This window comes from Pan troglodytes, chromosome 4, assembly GCF_028858775.2.
Source record: "Pan troglodytes isolate AG18354 chromosome 4, NHGRI_mPanTro3-v2.0_pri, whole genome shotgun sequence".
NCBI lineage: Eukaryota > Metazoa > Chordata > Mammalia > Primates > Hominidae > Pan > Pan troglodytes.
The window spans coordinates 324,071-347,902 of NC_072402.2; the positions used below are offsets into that span (position 1 = coordinate 324,071).

The window sequence follows — 23,832 nt, forward strand, 5'->3', positions numbered from 1 at the left end:
AAGTTTAATTTTCCCAAATAGGTGCATTAGAAATCTAGACACTTTCCTTCATTCTTGCCTTATATATGCTATTTCATCTATCTTGATCGAAGCAGAGCATAATCTAAACAAAAGTTCAAGTATTTCTCTGCTCCAAGAAGAAACAGGCAACTTGTAATTTCCTGAGTAGATAATGGGGTTTATGTGAACTATAAACTGACACTGTGGTATTATGACAGTTGTCAGCACAGTTAGCTTAGACACTTTTGGAAACCTAATTCTAATGGAAGGTGGGCCAGTGGAAAGTGGCCAATGTAGAAACGTTGCTTTATAATGATCATTGCAGAACCGATTTCTGTTAGTCCACAGTGTACTATTAAGTTTTCCACAATATCAGCCACAGGAACATGGAAGGATGGAACATAGAAAAAGAGGACTAGGCAAGGAAATGCATAAAGAAATTAGTCTTTTTCAGTGCAGTCATTCATCTAGGGCTCAATGGTCCACAGGGGTCTTGGTCTTCTGCATTTAAGCCAATAGGTGTGGTATTATAAATGGATTTTGCTGCCTAACGAATGGAAACAGAATACTCTTCATTTGTCCTCATGCTTAAACACAGATAGGTATTAGAAATATCTCCAATGAGCTTGGCCTGCCTCCTCCAAAAGATACATAAAATAGGAAATAAACTATAAGCCAAACCTGGATTTGGTGGTGGTGAGAAACAAGGAAGGTGGAGAATAAAGTTTGCCTGACAGCAAATGCTCCTTATGATGTTCCAATTCAAAACTGAACCTTGGGCCAGTGGAGCAAGGTATGGGAACTAAACTTGAGAGTTTACATCATGCTATGGCTTGAAGAATGATAAAGAGCTGCCGTTTTCTTCCTTCAAACATGCTGACTTGAAGTACCCCAACCTCTAGCAAGAGTGGACATGCAACTTTTCTGGAAACAACATGCCCAATATAGCAACTCAAGAGCACATAGATGGAGAATCAGCAGATATGAGTTCACAAGTATCACCAAAAACATGGCAGGCAAGTCACAAGACTGAACATCAGCACAAACAATAAACAGCTGAGCGGGCCCACAAAGAAATTTTGGGGATCAAACTGTTAGCTAGACACTGGAGAATTGCAATATAGAATAATTATGCATAACATGATTAAAGAAATGTGAGGTAGCATTTAGAGATTATCAAGAAAGACCAGGCAGATATAGATATAGATATAAATATAGATATAGATATAGATACATAGATATATATAAAATATATAACTAAAAAAATATATAAATATATATACACACACATATATATGTATACATATATGTGTATATGTATACATACATACATATATATACACATATATGTTAGTATATGTATACATACGTATATATACACACCCACATATATGTGTGTATATGAATATATATGTATACATACATAAAATAGAACTTCCAGGCTGGGTGCGGTAGCACTTTGGGAGGCCAAGGTAGGTGGATTGCCTGAGCTCAGGAGTTTGAGATCAGCCTGGGCAACACGGTAAACCTCCGTCTCTATTAAAAATACAAAAAGTTAGCCGGGCATGGTGGCGTGTGCCTGCAATCCCAGCTACTTGGAAGGCTGAGGGAGGAGAATTGCTTGAACCCGGGAGCTGGAGGCTGCAGCGAACTGAGATCGCGCCATTGCACTCCAGCCTGGGTGACAGAGTGAGTCTCCAACTCAAAAACAAACAACAACAACAAAAAAATAGAACTTCCAAAAATGAAAAGTATAATTGTTTAAGAATTTTTAAAAAGCCTCAGTGGGAAGATTAAACAGAAGATGAAACTGAAGAGGGAATTATTGAACGTAAAGTTGTATCTGAAGAAATTAAGCAGAATGCAGTATGAGCGCAGAGTGAGAAAAAAGAGGAAACCAGGTCATGATTACTTAAAATGTCTAATATCCATCATATTGGAGTTTCAGAAGAAAGAGGCAATATTTAAACAGAAAATGATGGTTCAAAACCATTGAAATTTCTCTTTATATTGTTTAGACTAATTTCATTTGGGAATCTAAAATATGAACCTACTGAGTTAAACACAAAAAGGCAATGGAAAAATTATTCATCAATTTAAGGATGGCAGTATTTTTCTCAAAAAATTACTTGCCCACAGTATGAAGATTAATATGTAAGTAGTTTTTAAAAATAAACAGTGGTTAGCAAGGAAGATCACTGTGAATGCTTTAATTAATATTACTATATTATTTTTAATAGAAATAATTCTGGAGGAATTACTGTCTAGCATTTCATTGCTGGTACTCTAAAGAAAAGGCATCTATCACAGTCAAATTGTTGGAATGATTTTTTTGTCCATTAGAGAGCACTACACTTACTCATTAAAAATGTTCTCTATTTTTATGATCTCTCTTTGTGGTATTATACTTTTTCATTCCACATAAACAGACATTTGGTTCAATATTATTTACCAAAGTGTTTGATGCTGTCAGCAGAACTGGGATTTATAAGGAAACATGAAGCTCCTCTACATTCTAATACAACTTAAAGTTATTCTCCATTCAAATTCACTCACATGTGGTTCATTCTTTGTTTCCAACAAAATAAATCAGAATGGTAGAAACTCAGATTATTTCAGTCATGCACTTTTCTAAAATAAAGATATTTTAGATCCTAAATAATTTAAGTCCTGCTGATGACTGATAATTATGCAAAGTTTTCAATAGTCTTTTAACCTTTCTTGTAAGGTGACAATTGTTGCTGATATGACCAGTGTAACATTTACTTAACGAGGTATTATCAAAATTACACACAATTCTCTAGATACAATGGGGTTAATTACAGTGAAAATAAGCCACATCATATGGGGAAATATAGAGCAAATACATTTTTTAGAAAAAAATCTGTACTTAAGCTTTAAGTCTTTATCATAGGCACTCAAAAGTATCTACCAAACTAATAAATTAGTGAAAAGTAATTAGTAATTAATACCACTTAAAATATATTACTTAGAGCAAATTATGATTAGTGTTTTTTAGATATCTCAAAGATAACTGTATCATTGTAGCTCTGACCTTTCAACTAAATGAGCAAAAAACCCAACAATTACTGAATGTTTATTATTTACTATGTACCAGGAAATATTATAAACATATTAAATATATGAATTCTTTTGTCTTTTACAAACCCATGAAGAAAATACTACCATTATATGCACCTTAAAAAAAGAAAATTGTGATGTAGTGAAGTGAAATATTTGGTTCCATTAGTAATTTTTTATTTGTATTTCTAACAACTCTAAAAGGTCACTTACCAGTCTTCCGTAGTTTTGACTCACATGCTTACCCATTTTTGTAACTCCAAGAAAGATACTTATGTGTTCTAATTATGAATTTCCTCATCATACCTCTCTCACTTTTTATATTTTTTCATAAGGAAGATTATGGTATGAGCTGATTCTGGTAATGCCTTAGTTCAGTGCCTTCCCTCTAAAAAGCAATTGCTCCATTGGTGTCTGTGATGTTGATGATAATGAGGATGACGATGGCAAAAATTAGGATAACATAGAAGTGTTTTTTAAGCCCTAAGTAAGGCTTTATATATATATATATATATATAAAGCTTTATATATATATATATAAGGCCTTATATATATATATATTTTTTTTTTTTTTTTCGAGGCCTGGTCTCACCCTGTCACTCAGTCCGGAGTGCAGTGGCGTGATCTTTGCAGCTTTGATCTCCTGGGCTAAAGCAATGCTCCTGACTCAGCCTCCCAAGTAGCTGGGACTACAAGCATGTATCACCATGGCCAGCTAATTTTTTATTCTTTGGTAGAAACAGGATCTAGCTGTGTTGCCCAAGTTGGTCTCAAACTCCTGGTTTCAAGCAATCCTGATGCCTTGGCTTCCCAAAGCACTGGGATTACAGGCATGAGCCACCATGCCTGGCCACAGTTCTAATAACTTTTAAGCTTCAGGTAGACTCTCTACAAATGAATTCCCAGAATTCTATTAGCAGTGAGTCACGTTTTTATTCCCTTGAGTACAGAATGTGTGCTAATGTGTGCAGGATGGGTGAGTAAAGAATACATAAACAGCTGCCGTACTGCAGGTAAAATAAAATTACTTTAGACAGGGTAGCCAAAAGAAGCCCCAGAATGCTACAAGGCAAGACACATTGTCAGCTTTCATAAGAACCCAAATTTAATGGATGCAAAGAAGCTGGGGCCAAACAGTAGCAGGAAGAACAACATGGCCCATAACCACTAGAGAACTCCATGGTTCACTGTAGGTAAACCTTGGAGAGGAAGAGAAGGGTGACTGTCATTATGAGTTTAGAGACAAAGTAAAATCAGTTGTCATTTGTATGCAACTGGACACAACTGCCTGTCATCTTTGTGGGCCTTTTAAATTCTCCCTGCACATACTGATAGCAACATTATCTGTAGGATGCTATCTGAAAATGAAGGACAATGGTATGTATATCAGTCCTTCTATGTTTATGCCATCGTTTAGGACTTTTTTCAAAAATTATTAAACTCACCAATATTCTTCAAGTGCTGAGAAGATAAGGGAAGCCACTGTAGCCTGTACGACACTGGAAAGATAAGACTATTCTTGATTATATAACAGAGTGTAATGACAGACAAGAGACTTAACTGTTTAAGGAAGAATATAAATTACATTTGCAACTATAATAAGATTGTGGTCACATTCATACCATAGTAAAAGATGACATCTCACTTTGCCCAAAGTTTTCGTTGTGCTTGTGAACAGTTGTTAAAATCAACTTATTTCTATGCAAATGTACAACTGCATTCTGACAGGGACTGTTTCTCCTTGAACTGGGAAATAACATCCTTGCTAAATTTAAGGCCCCACAATGAGAGAAGACTAAAATGCAAATGATTATGACTGAGGAGAGGTGATCGACTCTGCCTTAATTTTCAAAGCATCAAAGGAAAAGATATGCCCAGCTATAGAGGAATCCCTAAATCATGCTGATAGTTAAGTCACCAGTAGTAGTACACGTACATCCAATGTCATCCATTTGTTCTGTGGCAAATTTTACAAGAGAGAAGACAAAATTAAATGATGTGGATAATGTGACAATAATGCCTATTCATTTTTTATGAGTTTTTCCCTTCAGTGGGAAAGGTCTTCATTTATATGACACAGAAGGTCCCTGTTTTCCTCTGACTGCAGGGTCTGGCCCATTCGCTGCTCAAGGGCTTTTAACTCCTGATTAATTGGCAATTGGACAAACTTATACTTTTAATTGTACTCTAGGCTCTCTATATCAATTTAAGATGAATTGTCTTCAAAACAAACAGAACATTAGTTGAAAGTAACACACAACAAAGTGCTTTATGTTATATAAAAGCTCTTTTTCTCCGTAAATGTAACAACCGTATTAACAATAAAAAGGAAACACAAGGACTGTAACAAATTGTCCTGCAATGGTCTATTCAAAATTCCACCGAAAGCCAGATGAAGATGTCTGTAGTTTCAGGCCCCGGGAGGCAATGGCATGTTTCATGATGACACTTGCCAGCAGCTCATCGTTTGTGCTGAGGAAGTGGTGGCCTCTCATCAAGCCAAAGGAATTTGTTGCCTTTTTGGCTTTTCAGTTCTCCACCCTCTGGTCATGCATCTCTCTTTTACCAAAATTGATATAGTAACAAATCTTCACATTTTATAAAAGCCTCAGACTAACAAAACTAGAAATAAATATCCTAAGATTTTCTTGATTACCAAGGATTGCTTAAAATATATTGAATACACTTGAATGGAAACACACATGATTAAAGCATTTTTAAAATTAGGAAGTAGTTAGGTATTAACAATTCATTCATGCATTCAGACATAATTCTGAAGTTATATTTTATTTATTTTACGAAAATTGTAGGGGCAAATGATGATGATCTTCTGATTTTAGGTATGTATGTAACCATGGGCAAATAAATATCCATACTTTAATTATTAATTTTTAAGATGAATATATTTAAATCATCACAACGTCTCTATCCAGTTCTACAAAAACCAGCTCTGTGCTATTGTTCTTCTCATTTTTTTAAAAAAATACAGCCAAATACATAAGCCAAAGTGATGAGTTAGAAACGCTAAGCCTAATGATTCTATTCATGATAGTAAGATAATTAAACAATTTAAAAATTAATGCTAAACTTGCAAGAAATATTTTGGAAAAAATATGGAAAGATAAAACTCTTCAAGTAGAGACTGCATTATTAGAGATGTATCCCATGTGCTTAAATGAGATTAAATATTGCCAAGATGCCAATACATGTAATGTTTTTCTAATCAGATTAGAAATGAGACGTTTTGTGTGTTTTGTTTTCATTAAGCCTTTACGACATTATCATACAGTTATCTAGCATAACTATAAACTATTCAAAAATACTCTTAAAAAATAATGAGAAAAGACTTTACTTACTTGATATTATTTGCTCAGAAATAGACAAGAAATACAATGGTTTAAAACAGAAATCTAGAAACTATTTGAGGAAGAATTTGGTATATGATACAAGACACATAAAATCACTGGGGAAAAGAATGAATGCTTTATAAATGGCATTGTAATAGTTGGCTAACCAGTACCTTAACTAGGTAACTACAAATAAAATATATTTTCTAAAATATTATATAATTCTGTCAATTTTACTTTGCAATATTTTTATAAATCTAAGTAATCACTTTTAATAGTTCATTGAATCTTGAATGCTCTAGCCTTTAACCATAGATCTTTTTCTGGGTATTTATTTTTTACATAGCTAAAGCTTCAATTTCAGAAAAACCTATATAAAGTACTGCTACGCAGAAAAAAGGAAAATATCTGTTTATAATTTAAATTTAAATCTATAATGTATTCTCTGTTTAAACACACTAGCCACATAGAGTTCTATCTTTTTAATTTGTTTATTTAATACTGTTTTGCTTTTTCTTAGAAAATTTTATTATTCTATAGTTAAATCTACATGCAAGAATGTCTTTTAAAAAATCATGAGTTAATTCCTCAATATTTTCACATTTTCACAAAAAAATGTATTCACTGAGATGACAAATATTTTTCATATATTCTAATTACAATGTTGTTTTGTTCAATGATATATTTTAGATTCTTTTTTTTTTTTTTTTTTTTTTGCACAAGATGTTTGGTTTGAATTATGTCTGTAAACCAAAAACTATCTGAGGCAGGCCTCAGTCAATTTAGAAGTTTATTTTGTCAAGGTTAAGGACATTCCTGGAATTAAAAAACACAGATTCACAGAAACAGTCTGTCATCTGTGCCTTTCTCCAAAGATAATTTACAGAGGTTCAATATTTAAAGGGAAAAAACGGGCTAGAGAGGAAAGCTGGGGGTGGATAGGGTTACACACAAGTTGCAAGAGAAAATGAGCAGGTAAAGGAATAGTCATTTATGCATTCCTCTCCTGCTCAGTAAATCTACACTTTACATAAGACAGAAGTGAACACAGAGTGGAGATATTTAATATTTTATCTGTAGCTATCTGCTTAAGGAACAAAAGGAAAGGCAGATTCTTTCATGACTCAGCTTTCAGCTTCATTTTTTCTTTTGGTAAAGTGAATTGGGGTCCTGAGTTTTATTTTCTCTTCACAATACTTGTTTACTGGATTCAAGCAGCTGTGGCTGATATTTGAGTTTTGTCATAAAAGTGAACTCAGTGGTTATACAAATAAATGATGACATTTCTAGAAAACTTTTTAAAAATGGGTGGAATCCAATCCCCCAAGCATGTAAACTAAGCCCTGCTCAGTTTGCAGTTAGATCTGGATACGTTTTCCAGGACACATCATCAACTCACTGACTAGGTTCCAGTTCTATTTGGAGTTCTAGTTTTGATAACCAATAAGCTGAAAGGTTTTTTGCTTTTAGTCTTGGAAGATTCCCCTCAAATATTTGCAACTGAGATTTTGTCATGTCTGCAAATCTGACATTCCACATACTCTAATCCTTTCCTTTTATCTTAGCCCAGAAGCTGGAGTTTTGCTATATATTATACTTAAAATAAAAGAAAAAGTCTCACCCTGATGTTCCCGCTTGCAGCAAATGCATTTTCACATAGCCCTTTGGGGTTCACTACATTCCTGTAAGGATACCTGGTTCTTCATTTTGGGGCTGCCTTCTATTGCTTTTCCTTGATTTGGTGGCACATACCTTTGGAGAACAGGTGACTTTCAGCATTCTGGTCAGAAAGGGAGAATGAGGATTTCAGAATAAGTCTTAATCAGGAATTCATTTCTTCAGTTGTAACCAACTCCAATGGGTTAAGTCATTAATTAATCGAATATGTGCTGTAGCCAGGTCCCAAGTATCATGTTCTAAGTGTTGTAATAGTTTTTCCTTCGCGAAAAACAATACATCCAATTCTATTCAGGCTCTGCCAGTCTCTAGTGGATAATCCAGATGTAGGGTGTGGTGATTCCCAGACTGGCCTGCTATTATATTTAAAATGACCATCACTGGAGAGGCTTAAACATGACAATAAAAGTGCAAATGCAAGTAAATATGTCTTACTTCAATTAGAATGACATTCTACACTTTTAAAATGCAAAGTCATTTTACTTCAAATTCTGCCAGTAAGATACAATGATCATGATTAAAGATTAAGACTGGATAAACATACTGTATCTGAATCTTCAGAAGTACATGTACGTGAGCAACAGAGACAAACACTGGAAAGATCTAAGCCTTTTCTAAGGGAGAAGAAACTTTGGCAGTAAGATTTGGGGTACTTACAGCCCCAATAGCAAGACTATCTCTTGTATAGAGACACACATAGGGTATAATCCACTTTGACTATGGCCTGTCCTGCTGGTCATGTCATTCTGTTAACTAGGGAATCTGTTTAATGAGATGCCGTTTATCACTTGATCAATTTAATGTCCCTTGTTCTGAATCTGTTTCACCAAGGGATTTCTATAACCTTCTGGTATAGAGAAAATGTACTGCTCATGCTGACTCAATTATTTCGATCTTTGTGATGATTGCATTTGTCATTATGAATTAGTGAAATGGCTTTAGGCTGTTCAACAAATCAACTATGTTAGTCCTAACTATTGCAAATCATTGCATTGCTCTGTGCCTTATTTTCTACTCCTTTAAAAAGGTAACTACTAGTGGTATCTTCTTCCTACAAATGTGGTAAAGATTAAATGAAACCATTTGCTGTCACAAGGTTTTCAAAATTTTGTACTCCAAGACAGAAATAAGCCTTGTTAGTGAAGACTTCTATAAATGTGTATTGCTTAATCCCTCTAGGCATTGGATTCCTGTCTGCAGTATTCAGGTATGATCCATCATGTCTATCAATATTGAATAATAATATTTCAAAGCTTTGCAATTACCATAACAAGAGAAACAAGACTGAATATATGTTTTTTATAGTCTATACAACACAGTGATAACTCTCTCCAATAATGTTAGTTTACTTCTTTTCCAGTCATTACATTTGATTTTTTTCTTGTTTTACTGCATTTGTGAAGATCTCAGAGACAATGAATAGAAGAAATAAGAACATGCATTCTTGTATTATTCCCATTCTCAGCAGGCAGCTTTCCGTATTTCATTTCAAATGTGTTATCTGCTGATAATTTTTTGTTGATATTATCTACTGTGTTAATAAAGCTATCATTTATTCCCAATTGAACCATGGACCCATTTTTGTTCTTTACAGATTTGGGCCAGATTATATATATACTTTTGTTCTTTACAGATTTGGGACAGATATAGGAAAATGCCTTTTTACCTAAATAAACTTATATTATCCATTAATAGGAGGTAAACAACATTTTGTTTTACAGCCTTCCTCTATAAGGCATGGAATTAAACTTCTAAATTCACCAAAAAGTCTTGTCCATACCATGGTTGCCTTATAATTACTTTTGCCAAATAGCAAGTGAGCACAGGACACGCTTTCAAAATATTTCATTTATGATATCATGCAATGTTTCACACATCAGTACTTTCCTTAAAATCTTAGACTTTTCAATAAAATGTTGAGGTATTTTGTGTTTATTAAAAAAAAAAAAAGGATCAAAAACAGTTGTGCCCATTATATCTTCTGAAGATCTTCCCTACCAATAAGGACCCCTATCTTCTATAGAGATGATGGTATTGGTATATAGAAAGAACTGAACTGCCGGGCTATTGGCATGCTCAGAGAGTAAGTTTCCCAAAAATAATCAGCTCTGAGGGTAAGACCTGTATAGAGGCATCTAAGAAGAATGATCTCTTGCTTTCAGGCAATGGTATTAGTTATTACTTTTATAAATACATTTTAAGTGACTTTTTAAAAAGGAGATAAAAACTGGTGTTATATGTACAGTAAGAGAAATCAAAACGAAGAATCCACCAATTGATAATGTTTTAGCCCTTATTCTTTCCTCCTAACTGAAAGCAATCAATGATATTGAAGAAAATAGTTATTATATTTTCAACAAGAGATGAGATAATTTGATCTAAATGTATTTAGAATGCATAGATTTTATTTTTTGCTTTAATTTGAAAATATCTAAGAACATTTGTAGTCATTGTTAATGATCTGGTTAATTATAGTTTTACTACCTGTATAACTGGTGATTAGAGGAGTCTCAGCTCCTTAGATATAAAAGAACAGGTTTTATTATTTCTCAGGCACTGCATTTAAATGTACAATGTTGAAACTCACTTTGTTGTTGGGTAGTAGGTCTCTTAACAGCATATAGTTTCAATTTTGTAATTATTCCATAGTTTTATGTTCCTTAGCTTGAATTCTAGAAATCTCATATCATAAGCCTTATTGTTTCCCCTATACAGGCTGGATTTGTGACTCTAGGGGCTTGGAGCAGGAAGCTGGCCACGTTCTCACACTCCTCCTCCTCTAATACACGAGGGACATGGTCCAAGGGAACCAGAACTGAGAATGAGGACTCGACAGAAGGAATATGCTTGTGGCCAAGACACCCTTGCTCTATTAGAGAGCTGGAGGGGCAATTATACTGAATCCCAGCCGGAGTTGCCAACTCACCTGGAGACAGGCTTAGGGAGCCAGGAAGGAACCCTACTGTTTGTTATCAAAGGTGGTTGATTTAGAGACCCAGAGGTGGCAGCTGTGTGATTTGGCCTTTTGGTCTTTTTATTCCTTTTCATCTAGGAATAAAAAGTTTGGCAGATACTACTATATATTCCACTTATTTTGTCTTCAGCATATCTTACAAGCTACTAAATTACTCTCTATATAATATATCTCATGAATCCTTTCCATATTCACATGGCAGTTTATTTACTTACCATCTATACATAATATTTTATTTCATCCTGGTTTGTTTTCCTGTTTTCTGTAGTAGAATTGCATTTTCTCAAATAACATAGAAAACTCATATTAATGATATGAAGGCAAAAAGGAAGAGGATTGATATAAACCATAACTTAATATTTATCAAGTTCCAAACACTGTTAATAGGCACATTGTGTCTGCTAGCTCAGTTCTGTCTTGCCAGTAGGGACATAGGGGTATTCCCATTGTAGGGATGAAGCTTAATGATCAGAGAAGGTAGGTAATTTGTTCAATGTCATGCAGCTATGCTGTTGTGGAACCTGGATGAGATCCAAATCTCTCTGCATCATAGTCTCAACAAGCTGCTGCTTGAAACACTACTTACTGGATAGGAATTTGTGTGTGTCTGTGTTTTGTTTTTGTTTTGCCTAGAATAGCAAAAAGTGATTAAGTAAGGGTAAAAACATCTCAGAATTATACAATGTTGCTCCAGGTCCTTCAAAGAACATTTAATGTATAAATGTTTTATTGTATCCCATGAAAAGTAAAATAAACAATTCTCTTTCTCACTCTCTTCATAATGTTATTGTATAATTACATATACTTGGTTAGATTTATTTCTAGATATTTAGATTTTCTGAATACTCTTGTAAGTAGTGCTCCTTGAAAAAATTATATAAATATATAAGACAGATATATTTATTGTAAAAATAAATATGTATAGACATATATATAACAGCTCTTGGTTTCTGGCATATCCATGAGGTTTTTAATGAGAAATTTAAAATATCACTCTCTAATACCCTTTGCCATCTTCTAAGAATTTCTCCTGTAAAATATATTTTGAATTTGAACTCTCCTAATTAGATGTCAAAAATTTATTCAACGGGTATTTACTACTGAATGTTATATTAAATATTATAAGATGATTACATACATTTAAATTAGAGAACAATTTATTAACTTAGATCTTTTAAGTTAAGACAATATTTAATCAAATGTTTCCCCCATGATTATAATTAACACCATCAAATGCAATAGCAGTTGACAACTGTATGCTGGAATTACAACATTAGCTATCATTTACTATGATGCTCTTCACAATGAAACGTATAACCAGTACTAAACTATTTGACACATTGTTTTCATTATTCTATCAATGTCATATGAAATCTCAACAAAATATATATTTGAATATGCTTAAATTCCAAGGACAAGTAAAATATTGGAAGAGCAATAAAATTTGATTTTATTATACTGGGAATGGAAAATAGGTCAATAAACATTTTTTGCTTCCTTATAAAAAATTACCAATTTATTGCTAGTTATTCTTACTGTTTCCTTTCAACATAGCCTTGCTAGGGAAAGGCAGTGAACTTAACTGCCTGTTATTGGCTCTGGAAATACATAACTTAGTCATTGGGTTGCAGAATGATCCATGTTTTTCCCAAGGCATAACCTATATAACTTGGGAGTGAATGTGTCAGTTTTGGAAGCTCTTTTAACTCATTTAGAAGGCTAGAGATTATGAGTGCACAGTTGCAGAATTTATTAATTGACAATTACATGCTTGAAAAATCAAGCTCAATTATTAGTTTGAAAAACATTTTGAAGCAAGTATATACCTATAATTTAGTGAAGAGTATTTCAGCAACTTTCAAATTTCTCATGTATTTTCTATTATATATAGGCTGACATATCTATAGCTAAACTAAGTTATTAATAACATATAATATAAAATTGATTCTAACACTTCATTTGTATGCAGTTATTTCGGAGGTAGAATAGATTAGAATACCTTAAGTGTACTTTATATTGAGTTTGATTATTTTTATATGCATCGAAGACTCTTGCAGAGTTAAATCTATTTTATAACATAATGGTTTAAGGAAAATGAGAATAACACTTGATTAATTGAATGTTCAGCCTAATGATGAAGGGTATTTATAATTCTATAATATCGAGAACACTTCAAATTGTTCATGGTGACCAGAAAGCCTATTCTGTGAAATAATTTAAGTATCCAGGCAATAATATGTTGCCTCCACTTCACAATTATTCAGAGAGAAAGCAAGGAATTTGATAGAATATGTAATCTTATGAATATGTGTCCAGGTCCTACTTTCATAAAGAATTTCTAGCTTCTACAGAATCACAAAGCAGATATCATTGAAAATTATTTTTTACAACTTGATATGTTCAGTTGTTCTCCTACCTCTTATTTATGATATAATTAAATCATGTATACTTAAATCATTTTCATAGTTTCAAGTGAATTTTTAAAAAATAAAATGAAACACTTATGCTTTTGACAAGTGATTGAAAAAGACTCCAATTGCGAAACATAATTGCATTTGCTGGTTTAACCAAAAGCTATCATGTGTCAGACTGGGTTTTGACATAGTTCAATTATACATGTAAATGAGATATTATAAATGCAACTATTAATATTTGACATTCACATTGCAAACAGATGAAACTGGCTTTTGTAAATAAAATAAAAATTTTTTGTGTGTGTTGGATTCACCCAGAAAACATGGAATCCAATGCATCCTTTCTCTTTTAGTCTCCTTCTCTACATTTCCCAGGTTTTGGACATCTTCACCATCCCATTGTTTACTGTGGAGGCCTTTTACAAGTAAATATACAACCATGTTGGTTATTAGAATTTAATGACTACTGTTTTTACATATTCATATCCTCTTCACAATCTATTGAGTATGGACAAACATTATTCCCTTCCTTCTTCAAGGCTTGGTTAGCCTGCTATGATTTAATGTACTCTTAGAAGTCAAAATCTTCTGATTTCAAGATTATTTTCTGTGCTATACATTTCACCAATCTATTTTGGCACTGAAAGACAAGTATATGATTCATCCTCAAAGTGTCTCAACTTAAAGGTCTACTTTGATTGGAAGAAGAAGGGCCAAGGTATTAACCAAAAACAAAAAACAGCAATTTAAATGAATTCATTAGTATAACAATATGTTATTATATTAAACATTAATTGAGGAAGAATTGAATGTGATAAGAAATAAAATAAAAAGCTAAGAGCAAAACATTATTAGTGGAGAAATAGATCTTTCCTCTTTCTCTTCACTTTCCGTGTGTGTGTGTGTGTGTGTGTGTGTGTGTGTGAGATGTAACTACTTGATCTGCTTGAATAGTCTATTAAAACATAATTTACTTAAAATTGTCATTGACATCATCTCCCCAATATTTACAACATATAAAACTTCAATTATTTCTTATGTTTTTCAACCATCATTGTTTAGAAGGAATCAAAGGAATTGTTGGAGGAGGAAATACACAGATTCTATAGTCTACGAAAGAAGCTCCAAGTTTCACCTAAAGAAGCGCCAAGTTTCACCTTTTCTTTCACAGTTGTTGTGATAAATAATTTGCCCTACTAGTTTTCCAAACGATATTAAACTGAGAGAAATTGCTTTCGATGAATGAGATATCACCTTAATTTCCCTAGGTTACACTGTATGTTTTTTTAAGCCAAGCCACCTGAACTTCACATTTCCCCAACATAATATCTGATCAGCCGCTATGTTATTCTTATGCTTCTCAGAAGAATGTAACTTCATGCAAGAAATCTCTTGTCAAATCTTTTCTTTGAAAATAAAAATGAGTCTAGGTTTTCAAAACTATGTTTCCATTTTTTTCCCATTTATTAAAACCAAGTAAATTAGAAAGATGTTTTAAGGGGGAAGAAAATATTATCTTGCTGCCAAAGAAGTCATGATAAATGGCTTTCAAGTGATTAAATAACTTATCCTCTGAAACTCGAGGAAGGAAGTTATAAACAGATATGAATACATATCCTATGTGTACTCATACCATATATAGTGGCAGAGGGAGTGTGAGTAAGACATTACTTCACAATATTAGTGTGTGGATTAAGCAGTAGATAAGCACATTTTTTGAAAATGAAGAAGGCAATGGAACTTGATGAGACTGTGCATAATATTGATATTTCAATGAATATTATTAATATAATCCACTTAAAATTTCAAAGAATAGTAAACTTACATCTAATTCTGATATATTAACATATTTATAAAGTTTTAAATATTTTACCATAAAAAGTAAAATCATAGAAATGTAATACTACATATAAGGGTGTATATATATATATATGGATACAATGTATACATTACGTATACACACACATACATATAATGGTCCCCCAATGTAGAAATAATGATGGAAAAATAAATTCCACAATACAAAAATTTAAAACACTATATAGTTTCAAACTTTTTAAACACTATAAAGGCACTTGATATACTGTACAAAACATTCTACAAATGAATGTAGAAAAGTGTCTGGAAATTTACGAACCAAATTATTAGAAGTGATTACCCCAAGTGGAGGCATTATAAATAAACTTTCTCTATTTTAAAAAATAATTTTAAAATAGTTACATTGACATAAATCTAATTATATTATTAATGTATTTAATTAAATACATAAATAGTACTCATAAACCTGGATATGAAGGTGAACAGAGAAGCAATTTGTTATGTGTATCTTGCCTTCGAGAATTTGATAAACAGAGGTGCAAACAAGCCTGATCTTTAAGCATTTCCCTAAGTGTATAGGTCTAGAAAACAATCTGAAAGTCCCTTTTGTTAAAGTTTTATTCATATTAATGAAAGTGTGATTAAAACATAATTATGCATTATTTAACAATGGGGACACATTCTGAGAAATGTGTTGTTAGACAATGTCATCATGTGACCATCCTAGAGTGTATTCACACAAACCTAGATGAGATAGCCTACTACACATCTAGGTCATATGGCATAGCCTAGTGCTCCTAGGCTGCAAGTCTGAATAGCATGTTACTGTCCGGATAATGTGGACAATTGTAATACAATGGTGTTTGTGTATCTAAACACATTTAAACATAGAAAAGGTACAGTAAAAATATGATATGATAATTTTATGGGGCCACCAACATATACGCAGTTCATCATTGACCAAAAAGTCATTACACAATGCATGACTATAAAAATTAAAGAGCATTACAGTTTCTCTCAGGTTTTGAGTCTGAATGTAGATCTAAGGTTATTAATATGCACAGAAATTTCATTTATAACATTGCTCATGCTCTTTGCACAAAAAAAAGCCATCAATAGTTTTTTTTATGAAGAGTGAGCCTTGGTTAAAAATAAAAGCTCTTTTCATAAGGAGAAAAAGTCAACCAACCTAGAAATATTTTTGCATCAAATTTTTCTTTTCAAAATCAAAAGAGAAAATTATCATTTCATCCTACTAAATAAAGATCATGTATAGAATATGATGAAATATTTTCCAGTTGTGTTTGAGAACATACACATATTTGAAAACTTATATTTTAAACAAGAATAGGTGCTGAATAGATTTTCATTTAGTTTTGTTCACTTAAAATATGTTTTCAATTCAATACATTCTTTTATTCTTTTCATTTATGAATCAAAATTGATTTAGTCCACTCCCATCTGTTGGACTTTTGCCTCCCCCCGATTCCTATTTAACGTTACCATTAAAATACAAATCTTTGCACACAGTTTCACAGGAAAAATTCCAAGAAGTGGAATTATTGGCTAAAGGAGAACATAATGTTAAGGGTTTTCATACTAGCAACTTTTCGCATTTTGTAAAAAGCAGAAATGAGAACATATCATTGTGTTGAATTGATTTCTGAATTCCACTATTTTCAGAGAATATACTCTTAATTATTTCAATTCTTTGGAGACTTATGAGATTTCTTTAGGGTGGTTAATCACTTTCACCACCTATGTTCCACGGGTATTTGAAGGGATTTGTAGTTACTACATTGGTGGTTACAGTATTCCAGGTTTGTCAATTAGGTCATCATTCTTATGTGCATGGACAGACTTTCTATAGCTTTTCTATCTTTATCATCTATCAAAACTTCCCCCATGATTTCCCTTTATAGTTCTGTATAATTTTTATTTATATCATTTGAAATTATATTTTTGGGGACATGAGGATTTTAAATTATGCCATCTTCCTTGTGAACTGACCCTCATTATTAAGAAATACCTCTTTTTCTCTATAAACACTGCCTGCCTTAAAGTTTCTTTCGTCTGTTGGTTAGTATAGTGACAACTTTTCTAGTCATTAGTGTTTTGTGATATATCTTCTTCTACATTTATTTTCTAGTGTTTTCTGTCCTCATATGTAAAATGTGTCTTACAAACAGTATAAACGTCTTTTTTCCCCCCAGTCTACATTTTTACTTGATGATAGGGTATTTAGGCAGCATCAAGTCAGGACCACCTCCAACACTTCTGTCTTTTATTTGCTGTATTCCCAGGGTTTCTCCCTTGGAGGTTCTTTGTCTCCTAATCACTGCCAGACTGAGAAATTTTGCTCTGCTTTTCAGAATGATTTTATCTTAACTCATTAGTTGCTTACCCCACACAGCTTTAGAACTTAGCACAAATCTTGAGGGACATACTGTCTCTTTGCTTGAGGCCCACATTTTTGGAACTGTGCCCCTTCATGTCTTTGTGCTCACTAGAAGCTCCAGGTAGCAATCTTCTGTCTTGGATAAATCCAAATGCTGAGCCTACAACAAATGCCTGGAATTGACAGAAGCCCCAGAAGAACAGCAGCAGCAGATTCTTGTCTCATTTCTTAAAGATTCGCCCATGTTTACAATCTTGGTCTCCCATTGTCTTCTGTGATTCTCTGATGATAGCTTGTGATATATTTGTAGGTTTTCCTAGATTTTCTACCTATTGTCAGTGGTAGTCTTCTGCTTGTTACAATCTAGTTTGCCTACCCAAATAAGACAGGGTATTATTTTTTAAGTGAGAGTCAAGCATATTTGCATATTAAGAAGAACAATCCTGTCGAGGAGAATGGATGTCATGGTTGGTAGAGCAGAAAATAGCTTTATCTGTATTCTTCTTTAATAAGTGAGATAGAGAATTCATCTAATGTCCAAGGGGAGCAAATAGCCCTAAATAGCAGTAGTGAGAGCTTATTTATAATAACAGAAAAATCAGAGCTATTCTTTGACCACTGCAGGTCAGATGGTGGCGGTATATGTGGTAATGGGAACTTATGAAATTTTTCTTCTGATTATTTCTGTTTCTGTCAGTAAACAGGAAGTAAGGTTGTAAGTTGAGAATGATGAATTGAAAGGAGTGAAGGGATGAAGATGTGGAATAACCCTCTAAATGAGTGACAGAGAAGTGTATTTGTAAGACTCTTAGCTCACTTGGTATAATTAATCATGCATTTAAAGTCAATTCAATCACCATGCGTATGTGTTTATTTCTAACCAAGTTCAGTGACTTCGAGCAGGAACAGAGTAAATGGAGAAATACATTTAATTAGAGTTAGTATTTCACTAGGAGAATATGATGGAAGCAGAAATGAGCAAAAGAGTGAATATGGGAGTTATTAAATGATTATTTGTGCAATTTAAAGTAACAGATGAAATTAGGGATATGAAGCAATGAGAGACAGTGATAAGAAGATAGTATGAATGGAAATTACATCTAGCAGTGTAAAAAAATTCCTGGAGTCAGTGAACGAGGGGAATTGAACTGAGAAGTAAGATGTAATAGTTGGAGATTGAAATCCTTGAAATTTTGATTGTAGAGATGGTGAATTTCTGTGTAATGACAAGTTTTAGAGTGTGATAGGGCTGGGTAATTGAAGTCAATGACTGGATATGAGGAGAGGAGACCAAATTATTAAGAAGTCAAATTATTAGAAGAGTCATCAACAAATAAAAGTGTCACGAGAGAGAGAGTAGCCCTGGTGCTGAAATCTTAAGGAGTGATAGAAATGGGAGAAGATTTTGACAATAGGGTTAGTGGATTGTACAATTTGAAGGAATTACCTTAGGAAATGATGATGTTAGACAAATATTTTTTAATGTCTCTCATTGAAATATCACGATTTCCTCCATAAAGATCTTTCACATTCATTAATTCATTCGGTAATTATTTACTAGGAGCCTAAGCCCCGTTCCGGACATTAGAAATCTAGCCACTTAACTTTGTCACCGCCTTACTAAAATATTGCTCTCATATTTAAATAATCTGGAGGAATTTTTTAAAATGTTAAGCAAAACACCACATTCTTCAGCTCAAACTCATCCAATATTGACTCATTACATGCAAAAGAAAATAAAATTATTTTACCATGTCCTAGAAAATCTCTCTTGTTGGGAAAGGCAGTCATATGCATGCAGTCTTTTGATGACGCTGGGCTGCACAAGAATGGTCCTGGAGATGGAGACATTTTCTTACCAAGACAGAAAGAGCAGTCACAGTCTGTGTCGGCCTTATGGCCATGTATGGGAATGTCTTACTTTCTACTGATCTCAATATGTGTTCCTTTGCTCTACTTAAGCGTATGTGTCATATAGCACCTCGCCAACCCCACTAGTACCTGTGTACTATGAAGTCCTTCTCCTGCAACACAAGAGGAAAGGTAGGCTGTAGAAGGAGCTTGTTCTGGCCATGGGGGACCCACAGCCACAATGGAAGCTGATCTGGCCCTGCCTCTGTATGTGATGTGAGCAAAGCATTGCTCCACACCATGCCTGCAGGTTGTGTCTTCCTTGGATACTCTGAACCATGGAGTGAGTTGGATGTCCTGGGACTGCTGTTCCTGCTGGCAGCATTATGCTATTTGCTATTCTCCATGAAATGGACTCCCCTGCTATCACCAACAGAGGTGGAAAAAGGTGTGTCACTTGCCCCACAGTTACACACACAAGATCTGGCTCCTGTCTTCCTCTCCAACGGTTTTCTTATACCAATCATCTCCTTCCACACTTCCAAACTGTTTTGAATGGCCAAGCGTCTATCCTTCAGTGAGACATTATATTTGTTGTTCGTTCTGCCTGGAATTCACTCTCACCACATCTGTATAAGGCTGCTAAACACTTGGGTTATTCACATGCCATCTTTCCAAGGAGGTCCCCTCCAAAACACTCAATTAAAAATAGTCACCAGTCATCATTCTTGGTCCTAAACTTGGCTCCATTTTCTTGATAACACTAATGGTCTATGAAATTCAACATTTAAAATTGTATAAAATTATATTTATCACTTGTATATTGTGTGTCTCACACACATATGAATTTTTTCAGGAGAGCAGACCCTTATTTTGTTAACCACTTAATCTTTAATTACTAGAATAGTTCACAGAACACAGGAGGTGTGTAGAAACACTGTGAAAGGAAAGGGGAAGAAGGAAGTAAGAAGGGGGCAGGAGATGAAGAAATTTTGAGAATGTCTGCTTACTGCCTTTGAACTCGAATACAAAATGCACTTTATTTAGACTGTGCAGGTCCACTTATATATGGATTTTCTTCAACTTCTTCCCCCTCCTCCTCAGTCTGCTCAGTGTGAAGATGATGAGGATGAAGACATTTAAAAAGATCTATTTGCACTTAAATATATTTTATTTTCCTTATTATTTTATTAATATCATTATTTTTTCTCTAGCTTACTTTATTGTAAGAATGCAGTATACAATACATGTAACATGCAAAATATGTGTGTTGATGTTATCAGTAAGTCTTCTAGTCAACTTTTAGTAGTTAAGTGTCTGGGGAGTCAAAAGTTGCAGTGGATTTTTTACTGAGGAGGGGATTGACACCCCCAATTCCCATGTTGTTCAAGGGTCACCTGTTCTGCTTAACAGATTTAGGCAATAATTTCTTTCCCTCAGAATGTCTAGATACTACTTGATTATTCATAACTCTGAAAGATACTATGAAAAAATCATGTAAACTTGACTTTTTTCCTTTTGTATATGACTTATTTTATTTCTGCGTGGTTACTTGAAGGATTCTTTCTTTATCCCTGCATGTTACTAATAATCCAGATGTATCTTAATATAAAATTGTATTATGGTGTCCTATATATATATTCTTCCTCCAATTTATTTTTCATTCTGCAGATAAAGTTATTTAAATAGTGTTTTGTCTCTAATATATATGACAATAATTTTTGTTCCATTTGTTAGATTCCCTAGTTTAGAAATAAATATTTGCTTTTTACAGCAGATATATTCTTTCTGCTGTTCTTATCTAACAGCTTCTCTGTAATTATGTTAATTATGCATCTATTGCCTCTCTCTATCCCAGGCATTTTTATCATGCTTATATTCACTTTTCAGCTGTGCTCAAAACCCTTCCATTCTGACTGGTTCTAAGTTACTTACTTGATATTCAATTATGTGAATTGTGGTCTCAGGGTTTCTTATCTCAGAAATTTCTTTTTCCATATTAAACTCTGATTTTATCAGTTTACTTCCTCACCTCTTAGATGTGAATTTGTATTTTTTAAATTTTTAATGTTTGTGGGTACCTAATAGATATACATATTTATGGGGTACATGAAATGTTTTGATACAGGCATGCAATAGGTAATAATCACATCATGGAGAAAGAGGTATCTATCCCCTCAAGCTTTTATTCTTGTGTTAAAGATGATCCTATTATACTCTTTTAGTTATTTTAAAATGTACAATTAATTATCTATTGACTATAGCCATCCTGTTGTGCTATCAAATAGTAGGTCTTACTCATTTTTCTATTTTTCTATTTTTGTTGCACCCACTAGCCATCTCTAACTTCCTTCCACTCCCCCACTACTCTTCCCAGCCTCTGGTAACCATCCTTCTACTCTCTATGTCCATAAGTTCAATTGTTTTGATTTTTAGATCACACAAACAAATGAGAACATGCAATGTTTGCCTTTCTATAGCTGGCTTAACTCATTTAACATAACGATCTTTAGTTCCATCCACGTTGTTGGAAATGACAGGATCTCATTCTTTTTTATGGCTGAATAGTACTCCATTGTGTATATGTACCAAATTTTCTTTATTCATTCATCTGTTGATGAACATGTAGGTTGCTTCCAAATCTTGGCTATTGCTAACAGTGCAGCAACAAACATGGGAGTTTTTGATATCCTTGTGATAAACTGATTTCCTTTCTTTTCAGTATACGCCTAGCAGTGGGATTGCTAGACCATATGATAGCTCTACTTTTAGTTTACTGAGGCACCTCCAAACTGTTCTCCAAAGTGGCTGTACTAATTTGCATTCCAACCAACAGTGTACAAGGGTTCCCTTTTTTCAACATGCTTGCCAGCATTTGTTATTGCTTATCTTTTGGATAAAAGCCATTTTAACGGGGGAGAGTTTGTACTTTTATTAATGCCTTCTCCAATGATATATCCTTGCAGGGAATGAGATGCCCTTGTTAGAAGAGTTTTGTTCTTCTGGACAGGGGTATGACATGTTTTGTGCACTCTCCTCTCCTCCATCATTTTTTGGTACTATGTATTGCTACTGTTTGTTATTATCCTATTCAAGGTAGCAGCTCTAACAGGTTGTTTATTTTGTCTATTATTTCTTTCTGGAACTTCTTTAAAACATATCGTGGGGTGCGTGTGTACGTGTGTGTGTGTACGTGTGTGTGTGTACATTTAATACCGCTGAACTTTTTTCTTCACACTTGCTCCCTCTTTATCTCCCATTGTTCTGTCTTCAGGAACATCTCCTACCTAGTTTGTTTTGTCTTGATTTAGTACTAGCTCATTTATTTAGCCCACCTTAATACGTAATTTAATTTCAAAAACTTAGGTTTTATATTTCTGAATTTTCTACATTTTACCACTAATTTCTGCACTTCGCTGAACTAAAATGTGTTCTTGTTAGACAATAGATCTGATTCGCCCCCTGCCTCTACTAGGGTATTAAATATACTTGCTTTACTGTCCATTATTATCTCTATTTCTTCCATGAGGGTTTCTCCCATTTGCAGAGTCTGTTGGCTCTCATGATATTGGCCTTTGTCAGACGTTTTGTGATTCCTGCTTGTACATCCATGGGGATGTTCTCCCACATGTCTTTTCGGTTATGATGGCCACTTGGCTGGTTCCCTATCACAGGCACTCCATGCTTGAGGTGAGCCCTGTTGCAGCAATCTCTGGTTAGAGCATTGCCTCATCACCTGCTTTCCTTTCTAAGACAAACCATTCTTTAATTTAGTTTTATTGTCATAGGTTATATTTTTACTCATCTTTAATGTTTACATTTCACTTTCTTTCTCTTTTTTGCTTCCACTTGGGGTCATATTTTTGAGGTAGACTTCAATGTTTTGAATAATTTGCTTTTACTGTATTAAGTACTTTTGGCATGTTTACAAAAACATACACAAAGGAAGGGAGGATATCTATTTATTCATTTTCTTATTATTTCTTATCTAACGACTTCCCTGTACATGTTCATAGATTCTAGAGACTTGATGACTATTTTTTAAATGACAATATTTGGTTGAAATATCAATTTTTAACATTTGTATTCAACTATTGTAACTATACTAACAATAGCATAGCTATCTATATTGTTGCTTATTTGATTTGGGTGCTTAGAGCCAGGTATTCTATGGTATAAGTTTTGTTTTCTTAGATTCTTAATTTTGTTCAACATCTCAGTTTGCTGGTCATCAAATTTAAGTACTTTAAAAAAAGAACATGCATATTTTTA

The 23,832-nt window shown here is 33.7% G+C and overlaps 1 protein-coding gene across 8 annotated transcripts in view; it reads right to left on the reverse strand.

The window, feature by feature from the left end:
• Positions 1–23,832, reverse strand: part of LOC749983 (putative WAS protein family homolog 3) — a 498,033-nt gene that overhangs the window by 87,903 nt on the left and 386,298 nt on the right. For all 8 annotated transcript variants that reach the window (XR_010156830.1, XR_010156829.1, XR_010156840.1 and 5 more), the window contains one exon: positions 8,050–8,208. The gene's annotated coding sequence lies outside the window, so the exon portion shown is untranslated. The remainder of the gene's footprint in view (positions 1–8,049; positions 8,209–23,832) is intronic.